This window comes from Vicugna pacos, unplaced genomic scaffold (assembly GCF_048564905.1).
Source record: "Vicugna pacos unplaced genomic scaffold, VicPac4 scaffold_19, whole genome shotgun sequence".
NCBI lineage: Eukaryota > Metazoa > Chordata > Mammalia > Artiodactyla > Camelidae > Vicugna > Vicugna pacos.
In genome coordinates, this window is record NW_027328740.1 from 21,100,436 (window position 1) to 21,113,600 (window position 13,165).

Consider the following 13,165-nt stretch of genomic DNA (forward strand, 5'->3'; position numbering starts at 1 on the left):
ACATTAGTTTCAATTATAGCACTGAATTACAATTTAAAACAAAAATTCCCCCTTTCTGATTTCTTAAATTTGATTGATTACTTTAGTCTAATTTTATTTCATAAATATTAACAATTTATTTATAAACATACCAAATAAACTGATATTTATTCTACTCATATTTAGAATATAGTGCTAGTTATTGTAAAGTACACAGATAAATACCAACTTCCATTTCCAAATCAAATTATGTATCACTTTAATTACAAATGATGATGAAATAGTTATACCTATTCTGTACAGGTTTTATACAAATTTCACTTTAAATTCCTAAACTTTAAAATCATTTTATATATTTTCTGCAGTATTTATACTCTGTTCACTAATCTGTCATAAATTTGTGTACAAAAGGATGGAGTTTGGTTTTATTTAAAAGACCCCAAAATTAAATTCTTTAAAAATATTTTGTGCAGATAATATTTGCAGATCACACTATAAAAATAAGCATCCTATATGTTTCATTTTTACTGGATAAATGAGAACTAAACACTGGCTAAATGGTACACTTGGGTTGCTAGGAGACCAGTCGTTCTGTGATGTGACATATACTCAGATCGAGAATGACTGTGATGGCCTAGCAGTTTATCTGTGCAGTCCTGCCAAAGCACCATTTGAAGCTGCAGTGCTCAAAATCATGCAGATTAGAATAGTAGCTGTAGAAAAATTTATATGAAGTGGCACATGTTTCTTCAGAAAATCAAGATGTGTCTCGTAAAGATGGACCTACTGGTTCAGGAAACTCTGGTAGAACTCTATTGTGTGATCAAACATTCTCTGGGGACTTGGACTTGAGGTCTATGATTGAAGAAAATGCTTTTCACACTTTGTCTGAAGGATCCTTAATTAAAAGGCCATGTTACACACATTGTGTCTCTGAACCAGAGAAAGATAATGAGTTTCGTTCTCTGACATTCCCAAGAAAACTCTGGAAAATGGCAGGGAGTGACCAGTTTAAATCCATCTGTTGGGATGATAATGGAACTTCCATAGTGATTGATGAAGATGTCTTTAAGAAGGAAATTTTGGAAAGATAGGCCCTCTCAGAATATTTGAAACTAGAAGCATGAAAAGGTTACTTAGACAGCTTAATCTTTATGGGTTTAGGAAAGTGCAGCAGAATTTTCAAAGATCTGCATTTCTACCAGACTTACTGGCAGAAGAAAAAGAAGTCTCTTTTTTAAGCAAGGTATTCAGAAACTTTGGTTACCACTTGGTAACTTATATATAAAATTTTATTTTGTACATCAATCTATGGTAATATAAATGTAAAGCTAGATTTTGAAAATTGTATAAAACTACTATGGCTAAAATCCTTTATTTTTTCTAAAAAATAAGGACAGTGTATAAACTATACTGATTATAAGAAACTTTGATGGCAACTATGAATCTTACCAGAAATCTAAATAAAGGTATTTAAGCTGCTTTTAAAAAGTGGCATTCACCATTACTGCAAATGCTAACTTCTTATATTTGATGACTATACTAAATAAATGTGTATTTTCGAAACAAGGAAATTCAAAATGTCGTCAGCAATGTTCATATTTTGATGATATTATCTTTGCATAGTAAACGTGAAGTCTGAGGTTTTATAGGTTAGGCTTATTATAGTGTTGTATTTTGGTTTAAATTATTACTAAAATCTTTCAACTTTGGTTGTAGCTGCAGTTCTATCATAACCCAAATGTTAAACGAGGCTGTCCCCAGCTTTTAGTGAGAATAAAAAGAAGAGTGGTATTAAAACTGCCTCTCTGTTACCTTCATTGGATGAAGATTTCAACAAGAAGCTCTATAATGCAGTGGGTAATTTGGATAATAATAATTCTTTTTTTGTGGGTTACAGTAGTGGAGAAAGTGCATTTTTACCTTCTGTAAATTTAAACATGCCACTAATAAGAAAGCCCTCTACTAGCCACATAATTGGTGATACAACTATCCCGATCAGAGGTGATTTTTCTCCTCCATCATAAATGTCAGTTAGACAACCAGAAAATATTACAGTGGATCAACGTGCTATTTTAAGTCAGTTGACCAATCTCCACGGGCACTCTCAAAGCAGCAGCATTGAAGCAAATGGCCGTGTTGTGAACTTCATTACAACTACAACATGTATTTCTCAGTACAGCAACTTGTCTCCCTTGCAGAGGAATTATTTTGGACAGATGGTGGAGACTTCTATTTTTCCAAATAGATATCTCAACATATCTGCCAATGAAGGTCGTTTTTCTAAACTTCAACCAGGGATCAACCCACGGTCTCCAGCGCCAGTGATAGCTGATGCATCAGCTATCTCTCTTTCAAGGCCAACTCATCAGATATCTTCAGTTTATGAAAGTCATCCTAATCAAAACTGATCTACCAGAGGACTACCAGATTATGCAGGATAACAAGATTAAAATTGATGTCGGCAAATGTCGACAAATATCTCCAATTTTCTTATTTGAACAATAAACATAGATGTGTACCTGTATTTACCTATTTTTATTTTAATTGAGTTAAGAGTTAAATGGGAGACTAAATTAACATTTAAACAAAAAAATATATTTGTTTGATATGATCATTTGATAGAACAATATGGGAGTTAATATAAATAATGTTTTGTAAGGAATAAGAGAAAATGGAAGAATTTGGGGAAAGACTAAAACATGAAGAGATGGAAAAGTACTAAGTGGTTTCTGGTTCATCCTGGAAAGTATTCAAAGTGTTAAGTTAGGATAGGTTGGAACAGGAGTTAAAGGCAGGAACCGGCCCAGGGGTAATGGTCTCTACTATATCATTCCTAGTATCATAACAGTCCCATGATGTAGTCTCAGAAGGCACATTCAGCATGTGGTAGAATTTAAGAAGTAATTTTATCTATGGTGTTCTTTGTGCTGTTCTCAAAGCATTACAATTGGTGCTTTCATTTCCTGCCCTCAAGAGTCTACACTATATTTTCTAGTCGATACTTTATGTTGCTTTTATGTTCCAGCCAAAGACAAGCTTACGTCCTCAGGGTGGCACTTAATGCCTTTCCAACTCTAAGCACACAAACTCAACTTAGTTTAGTCATTTCTTTATAAATCTGGCATCTGACTACCTTGGCATGTCTTTATGTTTCTCTGTATCTGGAGATACATCCAGGCAAATTCTGGTCAACTGTGTTAGATGAAACCTCACCAATTTTGCTCCAGCTCATCCTTGGATTTTGGGTGTCCTCCTTTTTCAAACTTAGACTTTCCCAGTCTCAGCACATATACCACCTCATCCAGATGTTTTTGGTCTATCCCCCTTTCCTTGTCTAACTTGGATACCAGCACAGTAAGCACAGCACATGCCACAGGATGCATTTTAGTATTTATTGAAAGAAAAATGCTTGTTGACTTTAAGCAAAATCTACTTTCCTGTAACAACAAAACTCTCATGGTTTTCAAACTATTTCGTTATTGTCTTTACTCTTCACAACAAACTAGCTCTTTTCATAACCCATGGACTACCCACTCAAGACAGTAATTGGAGGTAGGTACAGAAGACAAAGTATTATTTTCTACTTAATTCACGCCTCCAGAGGCCTAAAGCATTTCATTCCCATTTGCTGGATTTTTTTCTGACACTTCATCCCCCACCCACCCCAAAATAGCTGATTCTCTTCCCCATACTAATAACTATACTGCCTTATTATTAATTTACTTATTAGAATCAGAGCCTTGACCAGAGGAGAGAGTGATATTGCAAATATTTAATGTAGGTTTATGCACACTACATAACTTCTGCCCCTTCTAACCTTCACACAGGAAGTATCAAAGAGGTAATAGCCCCTTGGTTGGGGTGCTCATATACAGTAACCAAACTGCAATCTAAATTGTGTGGACTAGGAGGAGGTGAGGGTGGTTGAATTAAAAATTTGTCCAACTGCATGAGTAACAATTTTCTGCAGATATTAGGAAATATAAAATATTCATGGAAGACTTTGACTATTTCCCATTATTTTAAAATAAAAGGTGAAGCATTTACAGAATGTGAAATGCCCTGAAATGCTGGAAAAATTGTAGGCAAGGTCAGGGTTTCTAAGGCTTCTGCTCATAATCATGCAGCCAGTGTCAGCTGATAAGACTGGAATGGCAAAATTGAGTCCTGAAATATGTCACCTGTTGTGAAGAGAGTCTTTGATAATCTGGAGAAAGAGCAAATGCGCCAGGGTAATCTTTTGAATATCCCACCAATATGACCATTACCAAGAGAAGAAAAGAGCCCACTTGCAGTAGGAGATCTGTGTCTGAACAACAGTGGTTTTTCCTACAACAGAAACATCAAGCTTTAAACTTGTCAGCTGAATTATGATGGTGACTATTTTGTTGCTTATATTAGCAGTCTGGGGTTGAGATCGGCTGCTTCAGCAGCTAATTTCCAGCTCCCTTATCAGACACTGGGTCTTACCGTGATCATCTTAACAAGGTTCTATACTAATTAGTCAAAAGCTTCAGTTTACTTTTAAAATCAGAAATCCTAAAGAAGAATATTGTTGGTTACTCCATCTCTAATTTTCTACCTGGGAAACCTCGACTATTGGCAAAAGTACAAAAGTTGGCTGGTGATTTGAATACTATTCTCTGAGCTCTGCCCACAGAACTCTTCCCACTAACTACTATAAATCTGTCTACCACTGTTTGTGTGTATGCAAATGCATTGTCAAGCAGTAACTAAGTTTGTCTTAGTTGGGTCATCAGTGAATTCTTCTTATACATCTGGCAGTATCTCTCTGAGTTAAGAGTTTCATTGAGCCACCAAATTTTCTTCTGATCAGGGAGAGGTAGATTATATTTCACCCAGTATACTAATTGTTAACTTTTCATTGAACCCCGAGCTGATGCTAGGGCCAAGCCACTGAACCCTTGAATTGGACTGAGGCATATTCATTCTCCAGTCCCTAGAGCCCAGCAAAGGACTGTGTCTCCTTTTTAATTTAAGCCTATGTCTAATTTCTTTTTCCTTCTGATTCTCATTGTTGACACAATTTATCTTGGTTTTGATCACCCCTTGACAAATTTATAGAGACTGAACCACTGACTTATTCCCGTTCACCTAGAAATTGCAAAAACATTTCTTTCCTTGGACTACCTGGAATAAAGTGAGAATAGTCATCATTTTGAAAGCAGTCCTCAGTACTAATAATGCAGAACCTTTACACTTCTTTGCCTAGCATTTGAGCAAGAATGTTTGTTGTGGATCTCAGGGATTATCCTCACATCCCCTAATGCAACCATGAGAAAACACCACATTGTTATGCAAAATCAAGTCTTTATCAATATTGCATTCCCATTGCAAAACAGTTAAGAATTGTAGGAGTTCTGAGATTTTACCATGCTGAGATTTTTAGCAACCTAACATGTCATTTCTTACAGAATCTGTTTTGGAGTTGAGACCATTGGTCAGAGACAGTGAACTTTATCACTCACAGCAAGAGCAGCCAGTTTTAAATTTGTATCCATTCCCTAATCTCAGATGAATACACAGAGTGAAATTTTGATGCCTACAGAAGCAGTGGGCTGTTAACATGAAGAAAGTTAAAGGCATGGTAAAGCACTAATTTTATTAGTATCTTTATGTATTATTTATTGGAATCACTCTATTAATATCTTTACCTAGGTTAAGTATATCATAGTTCAAGTTAACTTGCTGCAGAAACAATCATGAGAAATGACTTGGGAATAAGTGAATATTGACTTTCCATATTTCCTTCCACTTTTATTGAGATATAATTGGCATAAAACATTGTATAAGTTTAGGTGCACAGGAAACTGATTTGATATACAAGTATCATTAAATAAATATCATAACAACTTTACGGAGAATTCATTATCTCATTTAGATACAATATTAAAGAGATACAATTTGCCTTTTGGTTGTGATGAGAAAACTTAGGGTCTACTCCCTTAAGAACATTCATATATAACATAAAGCAGTATTAATTTTAATTTTCATGTTACTATGGGGCATCCCTAGGACACATTTATTTTACGGCTGGTGGTTTATAGCTTTTAAGTGCATTAAACAAATCGTCCTTTCCCAACCCCTGCCTCTGTTAACTACAAATCTATTATTTTTCTATAAGTGTGTTTGTTTTTGAAATGTACTTTAATCCATAAACTGTGTTAGTTCCTCTTACACAACGTACTGTTTGATATTTTTAGTACATTTCAACCTGATCTCCAGAATATATCTAGTTATTATATGTTGCTATTTAAAGATATTTCATAGTTATTTACTATTCCCAATACAGCACATTTCTTGCCCCTGACTCATTTAATTTGCAAGTGGAAAATTTTCTCTCTTAATTGTCAAATATTTCTTTTTCCTCACACAATTACCCTCCTTCTTCTGAACAAGCTGTTACTTTTTATACCTATATCTCATTTTGTGTTGTGTTATGCTCATTTCTTTTAAATTCCTAATATGAGTAAAATCATACAGCATTTGTCATTCTATTTGTGACTTTTTTCACTTAGCATATTACCCTCTTGGTCTAACTATTGTTTGCAAATGAAGAAGTTATTCTTTTTATAGCTGAGTAATAACCCATTGTATTTTTATCTGTTTGTGTACATATAGATAGATAGATAGATAGATAGATAGATAGATAGATCTATAAAATATAAAAATAAAAAATATAGATGGGTAGATATATATACTATAAACACACATTTTCTTTATCCATCATCTATTGTTGAACAATTAACTTGCTTCTATATCCTCTCTCTTGTAAATAATGCTGCATTGAATATAGGTTTGAATTTATCTTTTCTAGTTTATGTTTTTATTTCCTTGGAATAAGTATCCAGATATGGAAATGTTGGATTATATTTCATTTTTAATTTTTAAATAAAACTGCATACTGTTTTCCAAAGTGGCAGCACAAATTTACATTCACTCCAGCAGTGCATCAGTGTTGTTTCACTTACATCGTCACCAACAATTATATTTGATATCTTTTTGATAATATTCATTCTGACAGGACTGACATACAATCTTTTTGTGTTTTAGGCTTGCATTTTTTTGATGGTTAGTGATGTTGATCGGTTTCATATGCCTGTTGATTACCTTTCACCCACTGTATATTCATTTTTTTTGTAATGGGCTAAATGACCACAACTATCTGATTTCATTCTCAGGCATTCTTTGTGTTCAATTATTTTCTTTTTTCTGTGCCACTACCATATTATTTTTATTACTGAAGCTTTGGATTATAGTTTTAAATCAGGGAAAGTGATACCTCCTCTTTTTTCTTTGTCAAATATGTTTGTGTTTATTGTTTGTTTCCTTTTCATTTTTTTTTTAGTAATTTCAATTCTTTTGTGTTTACATGTAAATTTTAGTATTATTTATTGCAAATTCTGAAAATGCCCATGGTATTTTTATAGGCAATGAATTTATTTAATGTATTTTCTTGGCTAGTACCATCATTTAAACAATAATTTTTTCCTCATCAATGAACACAGTATATCCTTTTGTCTGTTTGATTTATCTTCAATTTCTGTTATAAATATTTTATAGTTTTCTGTGTACAGGTCTTTTACCTCCTTGGTTAGATTTATTTCTAGTTTTTTTTTTTAATGCAACTGTAAATGAGACTATTCCTTCACTTTCTCTATCTGTTAGCTTGTTGTTAGTGTGCAGAAATGCAATATTTCTGTATGTTAATTTTACATTCTGAAATTTTACCAAATGCATTCATAAGTCCTAGTAGTTTTGAGGTGCCATCTATAGGATTTCTGTTTAAAGTATGTCCTGTGCAAACAGATACTTTTACCCCTATTCTTAATTAGCTATATTATATTTCCATTTATTTTGGATAGCTATGGCTAGAATTTCCAATACTATACTAAATAAAAGCGGTAAGAGTGTTCATTCTTGTCTTCTCCCTGCTCTTACAGGAGATGCTTTCAGCTTTAAATCAGTGAGTGTCATGTTAGCTGAGTTCTTGTCATATATGACCTTAACTGTGTTGTATGTTTCCTCATGTCCACTTTGAGGAGATATATAATCTTAAATAGTTAATGAATTGTCAAAATATTTTATGACACTATTGATGCGACTATATAATTTTTATTCTTTAATTTCTTTCTGTGGTGTATCTTATTGATTAACTTGTAGGAAATGAATCACTTTTAATTTCTTACTGTGGTGTATCTTATTGGTTAACTTGTAGGAAATGAATCACTTTTGTAGCCCTGGATTAAAATGGACTTAATGATAATATATAATCCTGTTAATGTATTTTTTGCTTTGCAAACATTTAGTGATGAGTTTTTCATCAATGTTTATCAGTAGTATTTAACCTGTAATTTTTTGAGGTATTTGTTCCAGTTTTAGTAGTAGTGTGATAAAGAAAGTTGGGGTAGGAAGCCTTTTCTCCACTGCAAATTTTTGGAATTCTTTGAGAAGAATAGGTGATAGATCTTCTCAAAATGTTTGGCAGAATTCACCTGTGAAGATATCTAGGCCTGGACTTTTGTTTCATGGGAAATTTGTTTAATTACTTATTCAATTTCATTAGTGGTAATCTGTTCATATTTTCTGTTGCTCATTCCTGTATCTTCTTTTGATGCTTTGTATTTCTTTGATATAAACTGTAACTTCTCATTTATTTCTGAGCATATTAATCTGTACTCTTTTTTTCTCATGAGTCTGGTTAACGTTTATCTATTTTATTTATCTTTCAAAAGCCATTATTTAGTTTGATTGAATGTTTCTATTTTTAATCTTCATTTTAATTATTTATGTTCTGACCTTTCAGATTTCTTTTCTTCTACTAACAATTTATTTCTTATTTTGCTACATCTTTTGTTTGTAAGATTATATTATAAGAGAGAGATGTTTCTTATTTTTATAAGTGGGATTATTTTGCTATAAGTATCCCTATTAATTCTGCTTTTGCTAAACCCCATGGACGTTGTTTTTGTTGTTCTTTTTCTTTATATATATTTCCTTTGATTTTTACAGCAATCCACAGGTTGTTTAATATTGTATGATTTATCCTCCAAATTTTACTATTTTTCTTAAGTTTTTACTTTTCATAAATTTCTATTCTCACAAAATCCATATGTTTCTTCTCTAAACAAGGTGAAAAACAATAAAATTTAAACAAAAATAGGAAAGACCCAAATTATCTAGAATTATCTTTGAAAAATGAACAAAGATGTGGGTATTATCTTCCCTGAATTTATAACGTACTACAAAGCTACAGTAATCAAAACATCAAAATATATCCCTGAAAGAGACACGTAGATCAATGGAACAAGTAAAGATTACAAAAATAATCCCACACACATAAGGTCAATTAGTCTACAATGAAGGAGGCTAGAGTATACAATGGAAAAAAGGCAGTCTCTTCACCAAGTAGTTCTGGGAAAACTGGACAGTACATGTAAAAGGAAGATTTATGAGCACTTCCTTCCATAGAATACAAAATAAGATAAAAATGGAATAATTTCCTAAATGTAAAACCTGAAACTGTACAATTTCTGACCAAAAACATGAGGAGAACTGACTTTGAGTTAAATCATAGCAATATTAATTGGTGATCTGTCTCTTAATTAAAAAAAAAAGAAAAATTATCAATAATAGTTTTAAATTTATGTAGGAAAAATTAGATGTACTTCGGGATACAGGGATTCTACTTCTTGTATAAGTGTGAAGTGTGAAACCATTTGCAGAGCAAAGGAAACATTCTACAAGACATATGACAACACACAGAATAAATGGAAAAATTTCAGAAAATGAGATCAACAAGGTGTTAATATCCATAGTATATATGTAGCATATTAGAGTCAATATTTTAAAACACAGGCCCCAACTATAAACAGTTTAAGGATCTTCATGGAAACTTTTCAAAAACAGATATGTGGGTGATTTTCATTTACGTAAAGAGAAACATAACATTGCTATTCATTAGGAAATCTTAAATAAAACCAGAATGAAATATAATCTCACAGCAAACAAAATGGCTATTAAAAAAGTCTTCAAATGACAAACATTAATAAGAATGTTGATAAAAGGGAACCCAGGTGCATGTTGGTGGAAACATTAATTGATTCATCCACTAATATAAAAGTGTAAACAGTGCACAGAAAACTAGAAATAGTAGTATTATATGTTACAGCAATTCTAGTTTTTGACATAAATCTGTAAAAACGTGAAAACATTGACTTTAAAGGATATATTACCCCCAATGTTCTTAACATCATCATTTAAAATAGCCTAGGATAAATACACAACTCAACTGCCCATCAACAGATGATTGGCTGAAGTAGATATGAGATATAGATAACATAATAAATACTTAGTCATTGTCATATCAAAAAATAAAATTCGTTTGGAAAAATGTGACTGGAATCAGAGAGTGTTTTACATATGAAAATAAATCATACTGAGAAAAATACTCTAAGTTATCACTTATATGAGGAAACTAAAGATATAAGGGAAATAATCAAAAAGAAACAGGAACAGAATCACATATATATGTGTAGTGTACCAAGTAGTGTTTTCCTTTGGGGACAGACAAGAAGGATGGTGAAGACAGAAATGTGCAAGTTACCAGTTATAAATTAGAGAAGCAACAGTGTTATATTTACAGCACAGAGATATATTTTAATAATTTAAATGATTTTAAAGAGATTATAGGCATATATTTTAGTAAAATGTGCATGTATGTGGGAAAAACAATGAAGAAAATAACCCAGGAAACTCAGAATATTTTGTAGTACTATAACCTTAAGGGAGGTGATTTGTTCAATTTCTTTACTGTTCTTATAATGTCCTAATTAGAATTTAAGCTTTTAAATGAAAATGTATATTCTTTGAAAAAAGTGACATAAGTTTAAACTATTTTTATCTCTCCCCATACAACTTCAGTTCACATCTCAACAAAAATGACTACATCACAAACAATACTCCAGAACGCATGTGTAAAGCTGAAGTTTGGTGGGCTAAAACACATAAAGGAGGCTCAGCTGAGGGAAGAGCAATTTTGGTGCCTGTAACCAAGGCCTACTTACTAGGGTATCTGAGTCCACAGGCTCAGAGATCCCAGAAGAAACTGCATCTCAGTGGTTCACACAGCTTCTGCCTCCAACTGCACCAATACTCATGGTCACAGGTAACTAGGAGGGAGCCACAATGGAGACAGAAATTCCATCCTTCAGACACTTAGACATTCATGACACTGTCCTAATTCCCCATTCACATTGGTGGAGACAAGTTACCTTGCAAAACTGGACATGGGAAAGGCACTTGCCTGATTCCAAATACCCACCTGTCTTTACACATTTCCTCAATGTGTAAACTGAGTCTCAAGGGATATCAGATAAAAGAAAGGGTTCACTATACCAGTGACAACAGTGGCATTAACTACCAGAGAAGTCTAAGAAGTGACAATGAAAGCATATCTTTATCCAGACAGTAGCAACTGGAAAATGACATTTTGAAATATTATCAGAGGAAGCTTAGGTAAGTACAACCAAAAATTGTGCAATATTGCAAACTACCAGAAAACAAAAGCAAGGGCTCCAACTCCAGAAGTGTTATTTAGTGTCATCAGAGCAATAATTTACCAAGATCATGACCAATCACTGTAACATTATACTGCACGCACACACACAGTTACACAGCCACAGACACCAAAACAGACACAGACACACACGAATAAGCACACGCACACAGACACACAATGTCAACCGTGCAGAAAACAAACCAAAGTCATGGTATATTGCCATATAACTAATAGAGAATCCAAATAGGTGTCATAAAGAAACTCAATACAAAAAACAAAACTCAGATAGCAGTTTAGTGAGCTTAGGAATAAATCAAATGATGATAAGGAATACATTACCAAAGAGACTGAAACTAAAAAATAACCAAATATTATTGGAGGACCAAATGAACTTAATAACTGAGATGAAGAATGCAACAGAAAGCATTGGGAGCAGACTGCTTTTGTGGAAGAGACTTTAGCAAACTCACCAATACAAAACTTGAAATGATGGAGGAGCGCAGGGATACAAGATATTAAAAAGTGAGGAAATTCTACACTAGCCAACAGACTTCTTCAGGAAGTGCACTTTAGAGTGAAATCCTGGAGGGAGAAGAAAGTTAGAAGGTAGCTGATGATTTAAAGAAGTAATAGTTGATAACTTTCTGAACCTGTGTAAGGAACTGATATACAAGTCCGTGAGCCAAAAAACACCAATAAGTTTAAGGCAAAGAGAACTCCTTCAATATACATCATATGCAAGTTGGCTAGTCAATGACAGAGGAAAATTTTAAAGGTAGCCAAAAAATGTTATGATAATCTACAAAGGAACCCCCATTAGACTTTCAGCAGATTTCTAAGCAGGAAACATAGGCCAAGTTTAAATTAAATGGCATTTTCAGATTACTGAAATAAGAAATCTCTCACCCAAGTATACTCTACCTTGCACAGTTATCACTTAGATATAAAGTGAAAATAAAGACTTTACCAGATAAACAAAACATGAATGAGATGAAAAATACAAAACTGAGACACCTTACATGGGGTACAGAAAAGAGCTCTTCTGAGAAAAATAAAATGGAAAAAATATGCATAACATTGAACAAAATGCTAAGCAGACACGAGAAATTTGCAACTGTTTCTTTGGGTATGTTCTTAAATGCTATTATAATATATGGATTAATGAGAGAAAAATAGGATATCAGGGGCAATAAATATATATACATCAATCTGGTAACATGTTCACAAGAGTAATAGAAATTATTTGAGACAGAAATCATAAAAGGTAAAGAGTAAAAATATATCAATATTAAAGGAAGTGTCTATCAGTGGAAAAATTACTAAATTATACATGAGATGTTTTATTTTTAATTGAAGTAGAGTAAATGTATTATATTGTGTAGTTTCAGATGTACAGCATAAAGTTTCCAAACTCTTTGTCGATTATATTGCATTATAAATTATTAGAATACCTTTAACATTCAATTATTATAAGTTATTGTGTATAATTCCCTGATCTATACAGATTATCCTTGTTGCTTCTCTCGTTTATGTATACTACTTTTTATGTCTCAATATAGTACCATAAAATTGTCCTTCCCTTCCACTTTGGTAATCATAAAT

The 13,165-nt window shown here is 32.9% G+C and overlaps 1 pseudogene; it reads left to right on the forward strand.

Moving 5' to 3' along the window:
• The first annotated feature begins 514 nt into the window (after positions 1 to 514).
• LOC116279876 (heat shock transcription factor, Y-linked-like) overlaps positions 515 to 13,165 on the forward strand; it is a 37,249-nt pseudogene continuing 24,598 nt past the window's right edge.